Genomic DNA, 7,500 nt, shown 5'->3' with positions numbered 1-7,500 from the left:
TGTTGCAATTTATAGACACAATCGCACCTGTAAACCAAGCCGGCGTATCATGGATACATGGCTTTAATGAAAAGTTACTGACAGCTTTTTATGTGGTAGCACGAATTTGCCATTGCGACCTGCATTTTGCTGTATTAAAGTAAATGTCATGAAAAGTGGAAAAACCCTACAGCAAAGCGCAATGTGCTGTTTTGGGTTCTTTTACAAATAAAGACTGCTGCTTTGAGTTCGCATGGAGCCAGCCTCTTTATTCACTGTACATAGTCTGCTCTCTAGCGGTTAAAGACGTGAACTACAATGCTATGGATGACACCACACAATATAGGTTTGAAACTCGGGTTATAGTTTAAAGGTCAGAGTTAAAACTCGGCTTGCAGTTTCCGAATGCCATACGTGGTAAAAATTGTGTTGTAAAATTTTGCTTTAACAATTGAAGTGGAAGAAATAAGCTTACAGGACCTGGTATTCCCAGGTGGTCTCCCATCCAAGTACTAACCAAGCCCGAGCGTGCTTAGCTTCCGAGATCGGACGAGATCAGGCGTTCTCAGGGTAGTATGGCCGTAAGCCATTGTAGGTCTCGAAATGTTGCAATTTATAGACACAATCGCACCTGAAAACCAAGCCGGCGTATCACGGATACATGGCTTTAATGAAAAGTTACTGACAGCTTTTTATGTGGAAGCACGAATTTGCCATTGCGACCTGCATTTTGCTGTATCAAAGTAAATGTCATGAAAAGTGGAAAAACCCTACATGGAAGCGCAATGTGCTGTTTTGGGTTCTTTTACAAATAAAGACTGCTGCTTTGAGTTCGCATGGAGCCAGCCTCTTTATTCACTGTACATAGTCTGCTCTCTAGCGGTTAAAGACGTGAACTACAATGCTATGGATGACACCACACAATATAGGTTTGAAACTCGGGTTATAGTTTAAAGGTCAGAGTTAAAACTCGGCTTGCAGTTTCCGAATGCCATACGTGGTAAAAATTGTTGTTAGAAAAATTGTATATATATGTTATCATGCGTTCTCTAATGAGTACTTATTCACAATGTTACTGTTCAGTATGCTTGCTGCTTTGCCTTGCTTATTCTTATCTTGTACAACAGAACAGAAGGATTACGGCTGGGTCAGGGGCGAGATGACGGTTGTGTCAAACAAGATGCTGCTGACAGCTCAGCGTCCACCAGAACAGATCGTGAAAACAACACGTCAAACGATGCGTCATGAACCTTCTGATCTTCCTTAAAGAACGTCACTTTCTCTTTTTATCTCTCGGAATACCGCTTAAACTGTTTTGCTGATATAGCCATATCTGCACGCAACACTTTGTGCGTTACTTTTTGTTTCTTTTCTTACGAGACGAAGCCACAATCTCTTTCCCCCCCCCCCCTTAAGGGCTAATCGTCTCACACTGTGGGTAGGGCATTTCCAAATAAAAAGAGCGAGGAGTGTAAAACAGATTTTTAGTGTATTTCGGGACTGCTGTAAGTCTGATTGCACTCCTCGCGAGAAAAGACTCAACATTCTGCCTCACTGGTTTTGTCTGCTGATCCTTTTGCTGATTCTGAACCTGACAGATTTTTGGGGGCTCGTTCCGGGGTCTCAATAGACCTATTTCAGGGTTCCGGCCGACTTTTCGACGCAGGACAAGTCCTTGGCCAAGGCATATAGATAGAGAAACCCTTTTCACGGGGCTGTCTCGATCAGTCGGTTGGACACCGGAGTGGTTGACGAGATCATCCGAGGAGAAGGCCCAGCAGACTGTGAGTACGAATCTTGATTCTGTTGAAAGGAATGAAAGTGTAGTGGCAAGAGGTCACTTGAAACCTTGACAATTCTAGACCCTATCAAGTGCATTTAGAAACAGTTAAATTCTGTATGGGATGCTGGAGTCCCCTGACGTAAACGTCAGTTAAATTCCATAGGAGGGCAGACTCCTCTGTTTTCTAAAGAAGTAAAGACGTACAGGTAGTTGGAGCAGTTAAATCCCGCTGAGGTGTCGTGGGGCCTCCTCACTAACCTTCCTAATGTGTTAGTTTTCTGCTGCCATCTGTGGTGGGTTTTCCTTAACCCTTGTTTAGCTGGTTTGGCTTCTTTCTCCATGAAAAGATAGGTTTTATATTACTTTGAGAAAAAGGTAAAGATAAGTTTTCCTTGCACCATAGGAAGGTTAAAGAGTTTGTTAAAATCCACGGGAGGGCGGGCTCCCCTGCTTGCCTGTGAGACGATAAGAATGCGCATTGTGTGAGTGTGTGTATGGTTTGACTGAGAGTGATCTCATTTGAGCTCTCCTTTATGTAAACAGTGGTTTTGTGAGAGTAGAGGAAAGGAGACATTTAACCACTGTTCTGTGAATTAAATTGGCTTTAGGACACTGTAGGTGCCATTCGAATTGCCAACTCCGAAATTTAGAGAAATAAACCATGGGAAAATCAAATAGCAAACAAAAGCCGCTACCCCGACATGAATTAAAATGCAAGGGGTCGACACCGAAAATATAAAATATCTTGACAAATGCATATTTTGGACAGAGGTGGTTGCATTATGCGACGTGGCGGTGGCGAGGCTCTCCGCACTTCAGTTGCTCCCCCCACCCTTGTTATCAGCTGGGAAGATTGTCATGTCTATGTTGTGGGCCCGTGTGTTTGTTTCTGTGTATGTTTGTCTTTGTGTATCAGTTCGTTATAAAGGTTGGAATTGCGTTAAATTGGTGCACGAAAACGGTGTGCTAGACAATGGTTTATCAGATTTGCATTGTTAAATGTAAAAATTAGAAATTATAGAATAATATGACGGTTGTGGGCAGAAACTCATCCGATGAGGAGAGTGCCCAACCCTCATAAAAATGTGAGAGTAAGAGAAAACATACATTGTAGAACTGGATAAAATTAGGTTAATGATTAGAAATCAATGGTGTCATTATTATTCTCTAATCCCCTGCATTGCAAATGTCTTCTTGATGCAGATAGGTTAACAGGCTAGGACTTTAGTGAGGAGATAATTTATCAATTGATGGGGGTTAGTAATTGTCCGAATTCTAGTCACATGTTTTGAGAGACCACAGCAACAACACTATATTTAATTTGCAGGCCATTATTTAGTATGATATGACAGTGTCTAGCTAAGTAGACTGTTCTATCAAAAAATGTGAGAGTGAAGGAGGTTTGATTTGTAATCTTACATTTGGGTCCCATTTTGAAGAGTCTCTGCAGGAGCATAGATTGTTTTTGTTTAAAGATATGTTTAACAGTTTATCTCGGTGCAGTAAGGATATAGCAATTTTGCAAGACTTAAAATTAAAAATTAAAAAGCAAAATTACATTCTCATTTTCCCAGATGAGAGGAAAATTGAAAGATAAGGAAGACGAAGAAAAGATAAAAAAGAACTTGCTGTTGCACTGACAGGAAGATGATGACACAGTGTCAACGCGAGCTCGCTTAAGAATCGCAGCTAAGAATGTGATGAATGAAGATGAGAAAAATGATCAAATTACAAAGACAGATGTTGTGGCACGGCAAAGCGAACCATCCTTTCCGTCTTTGTACCCCAAATTAAACAACTCATTGCTTCCTATAATTTGAGAGGTGATGAAGTACAACAGGTTTTCATGGCATCCTTAACCAAACATTCGGCAAGCGTTAAAGGCACCTGGAGTCCTTTTGATCTCCAGGGCCGTCCGTTGGAATATAACAGGGTGCCATTACAAATACAAATTGACCAACTATTGGGCAGGATAAAAATAAAATTCCAACGTAGAGCAAATTACACAGACATTGGCCGAACTAAACAAAAACAAGATAAGTTGTTTGAAGACTTTAGACACAGACCAGAAAGAGTGTTCAACTTATGTCTATGATCAACAACTCAAAAATGCTCTACATGCAAATTTGTGACCAGTATTATGTCGACAACGAATAAATTCGACAATTTTTTTCCCTATAAAATGGTGCCGTTTGGGTTTGAAGTATATGGTCGCTTCAAAGGAGGAAAAGCATGATTTAAGATACGCGATTGATCAATGAGAAGGCTATCCCTTGTGCCAGGGGTGTCAAACTCATTTGTTCGCGGGCCGCGGTGTAGTCATGGCTTCTTTTGGAGGGCTGGTATGACTGGTATACCCGAGTAGATGTGTGAGCGCCTCATATTGTGGGAGTTGCAAAACAAGCTGACGAGTAACTCGCTTTCAAATCAGACAAATACGAACTGGTCTAATATTTAAACTTACAACATTATTAAGAGGGAAGATAATTTGCAATTCGAGTAATGACATGAATATGAAGCACAATTTGACACCTGTGCCTTATACAAAGGTAAAGTAGGATTAGGAATTGCTTGCAATATAATTACAAATTAGTTAACACCTGTGTGATTGATTGATTGATTGATTGAGTGATTGATTGATTGATTGATTAATTGATTGTCAGATTGAGTGAGTGAGTGAGTGAGTGAGTGAGTGAGTGAGTGAGTGAGTGAGTGAGTGAGTGAGTGAGTGAGTGAGTGAGTGAGTGAGTGAGTGAGTGAGTGAGTGCAATTTAAGACCTCAGAGAGGAAAGTTCCCGACTCTATTGTATCCGTTTCAGACAATACATATGGTTTATATCCAATTACATAAATGTGAAGGGAAAGAATATTGTTTTTTCTGCATTTATTTGTTTTCTGCATTTATCTTATTGTAAAAAGGTGATCTCCGCAGACCCAACCTAAGTACGGAAGGTGAGCAAAGTCTGGTAATAGTGCCTGATCCCGGTGCCAAGATCCAGGGTTGACACGAAAGCTAGCAGAAGCCAATTTCCAAGACACCAACCCGAAGCTCAGGGTGTTGACTCTGAGGAGATCCAAAAACATGAGCATTAGAGAGTCATTTGGTGAGTACTTTAAGCGGGCTGTGGCCTGCGCAAAGTCTGCCATGTGTTTTTGGTTGCTTTTGCTGGTTTGTGTTACCATTGTATTTTTTTTTTCGGGGGTTATTTTATTGGGAGGGATGGAGTACCATGAGCCTCGAAGATTCTTCTCTCGGGCAACTACCAACGCTGATTCTAATCAATATGGCTCATGGGGAAAAATTGCTAGACATAAGCGCAACACAAAATCCCCTTTTGATCATGTTGTTTGTACACCAGACCGCGTTCCAACTTGCGTACCATGGCTTTTGTCTTGGACTTACAATAACTCATTAATGTTTACTGTGGCTCCTAATACATCTTGTTCTATTATTTTACCTATGAAAAGTTTGAAAGGTTTCGAAATGGTCACCCCGCTCTCTGGTTCCAGTGAAGAGGCTGTGTTCTTTGCTAAACGAGTGACTTTGAAGAATCAGGGCACAAGCCTCCTTTTGACTCTTACACTCCCTGATGGTCAAATTCGTCCGAAGTTCCTAAGTGTGCTGTTGTTTTAATGTTAAATTCATCCATTTCACCCACTCATGATTGTATTAAATGGGATAAGGTTTACCCTGTTGCCTCTATGACAAAATATAAACCCCTTTTTTCGTCCGATGTAGCTAAGGGTAATTTTACATGCATTAGATTACCTGGTACTGGTGAGAAGCTCGGCGCCCTACCTACTCCATGGTGTGAGTCCATGACCAATGTCACTGCCCCTTTTTTGCCCATTGCTCGTAGTGATATTTGGTTTTGGTGTAATAGTAACAAACTTTATGATAGGTTGCCTTTAAACAGCTCTGGAATTTGCGCTTTGGTAACCCTATTGTTTTCTGTTCATTTGATACCAATGTCCTCTTATGATCTAACATCTTTTGCTAAGTCCGTAGTGCCCGAATACTGGCCGAGAACGAAGCGAAACGCCGAATGGCAGGGCGCAGCTAATCCAACTTACATAGACGCCATTGGTGTTCCTAGAGGAGTACCAGATGAGTATAAGCTGGTGAATCAGATAGCAGCTGGTTTTGAATCCGCCCTGTGTTGGTGGTGTACTCTTAACAAAAATGTTGACAGGATTAACTACATCCACTACAGCGTGCAGAGGCTTGGAGACTGGACCGAGGCGTGTTTCAAGGCGGTCCACTCCCAACTGGACGCTACTTCCCTTATGGCCTTCCAGAGTCGAATGGCCCTTGACATGCTACTCTCAAAAGAGGGCGGTGTCTGCGCCATGTTTGGTGAGCAATGTTGCACATTTATTCCAAATAATACTGCAGCCGACGGAAGCCTGTCCCAGGCCCTTGAGGGTCTGAGGACCTTGAATGGGAGGATGAAGGAACACAGTGGGGTGAACACGGAGGTTTGGACCGACTGGTTGAACGTGTTCGGAAAGTACTGCACCCTGGTTTCCTCGGTCCTGGTCTCCATTGCCGTTTTCTCTGCCATTTTGACCCTGTGTGGATGTTGCTGCATTCCTTGTCTCCGATCCTTAATTAATAAGCTAATTACAACTGCTATCTCTCCACCAGCTGAGACTTTTCCGTTGCTCCAAAGGGATGACCTTTCGATCGACGGGAGTTCTTTCTCTAGTGACGACTCTGTCAGCGAATCCATTGTGGTAAACCTGTCCGATTTGTTTCGTGACTCTGGCTTTGACGATTAAGACTCAATTTCCTCCCACGTGTAAGTTAGTTCTTGCGAAATGTGATCCCTTGGCTGAAAATCTTTTGAAGTGGCCATATGGGTGATAAGTTAGTCCCCGAGAACTTATGATAAACAGGGGGGAATTGTTAGAAAAATTTTGCTTTAACAATTGAAGTGGAAGAAGAAGAAATAAGCTTACAGCACCTGGCATTCCCAGGCGGTCTCCCATCCAAGTACTAACCAGGCCCGACCGTGCTTAGCTTCCGCGATCGGACGAGATTGGGCGTTCTCAGGGTAGTATGGCCGTAAGCCATTGTAGGTCTCGAAAAGTTGCAATTTATAGACACAATCGCACCTGAAAACCAAGCCGGCGTATCATGGATACATGGCTTTAATGAAAAGTTACTGACAGCTTTTTATGTGGTAGCACGAATTTGCCATTGCGACCTGCATTTTGCTGTATCAAAGTAAATGTCATGAAAAGTGGAAAAACCCTACAGCAAAGCGCAATGTGCTGTTTTGGGTTCTTTTACAAATAAAGACTGCTGCTTTGAGTTCGCATGGAGCCAGCCTCTTTATTCACTGTACATAGTCTGCTCTCTAGCGGTTAAAGACGTGAACTACAATGCTATGGATGACACCACACAATATAGGTTTGAAACTCGGGTTATAGTTTAAAGGTCAGAGTTAAAACTCGGCTTGCAGTTTCCGAATGCCATACGTGGTAAAAATTGTGTTGTAAAATTTTGCTTTAACAATTGAAGTGGAAGAAGAAGAAACAAGCTTAGAGCACCTGGTATTCCCAGGCGGTCTCCCATCCAAGTACTAACCAGGCCCGACCGTGCTTAGCTTCCGAGATCGGACGAGATCGGGCGTTCTCAGGGTAGTATGGCCGTAAGCCATTGTAGGTCTCGAAATGTTGCAATTTATAGACACAATCGCACCTGAAAACCAAGCCGGCGTATCATGGATACA

At 42.4% G+C, this 7,500-nt stretch overlaps 1 non-coding gene and 2 pseudogenes across 1 annotated transcript; all 3 read right to left on the bottom strand.

The window, feature by feature from the left end:
• Positions 1-447: 447 nt before the first annotated feature.
• On the bottom strand, positions 448-566 carry LOC148383433 (5S ribosomal RNA; annotated as a pseudogene).
• A 6,151-nt stretch (positions 567-6,717) lies between these two features.
• LOC148383432 (5S ribosomal RNA) lies at positions 6,718-6,836 on the bottom strand (annotated as a pseudogene).
• Positions 6,837-7,306: 470 nt separating this feature from the next.
• Positions 7,307-7,425, bottom strand: LOC148383431 (5S ribosomal RNA). Its single transcript, XR_015853735.1, has one exon. It is a non-coding gene; the product is annotated as a 5S ribosomal RNA (ribosomal RNA).
• Between the last annotated feature and the right edge of the window lie 75 nt (positions 7,426-7,500).

This window comes from Syngnathus floridae, chromosome 17 (assembly GCF_059516105.1).
Source record: "Syngnathus floridae isolate MCC-2025c chromosome 17, RoL_Sflo_1.0, whole genome shotgun sequence".
Taxonomy (NCBI): domain Eukaryota; kingdom Metazoa; phylum Chordata; class Actinopteri; order Syngnathiformes; family Syngnathidae; genus Syngnathus; species Syngnathus floridae.
This window is presented reverse-complemented; position numbering and strand designations above follow the sequence as displayed.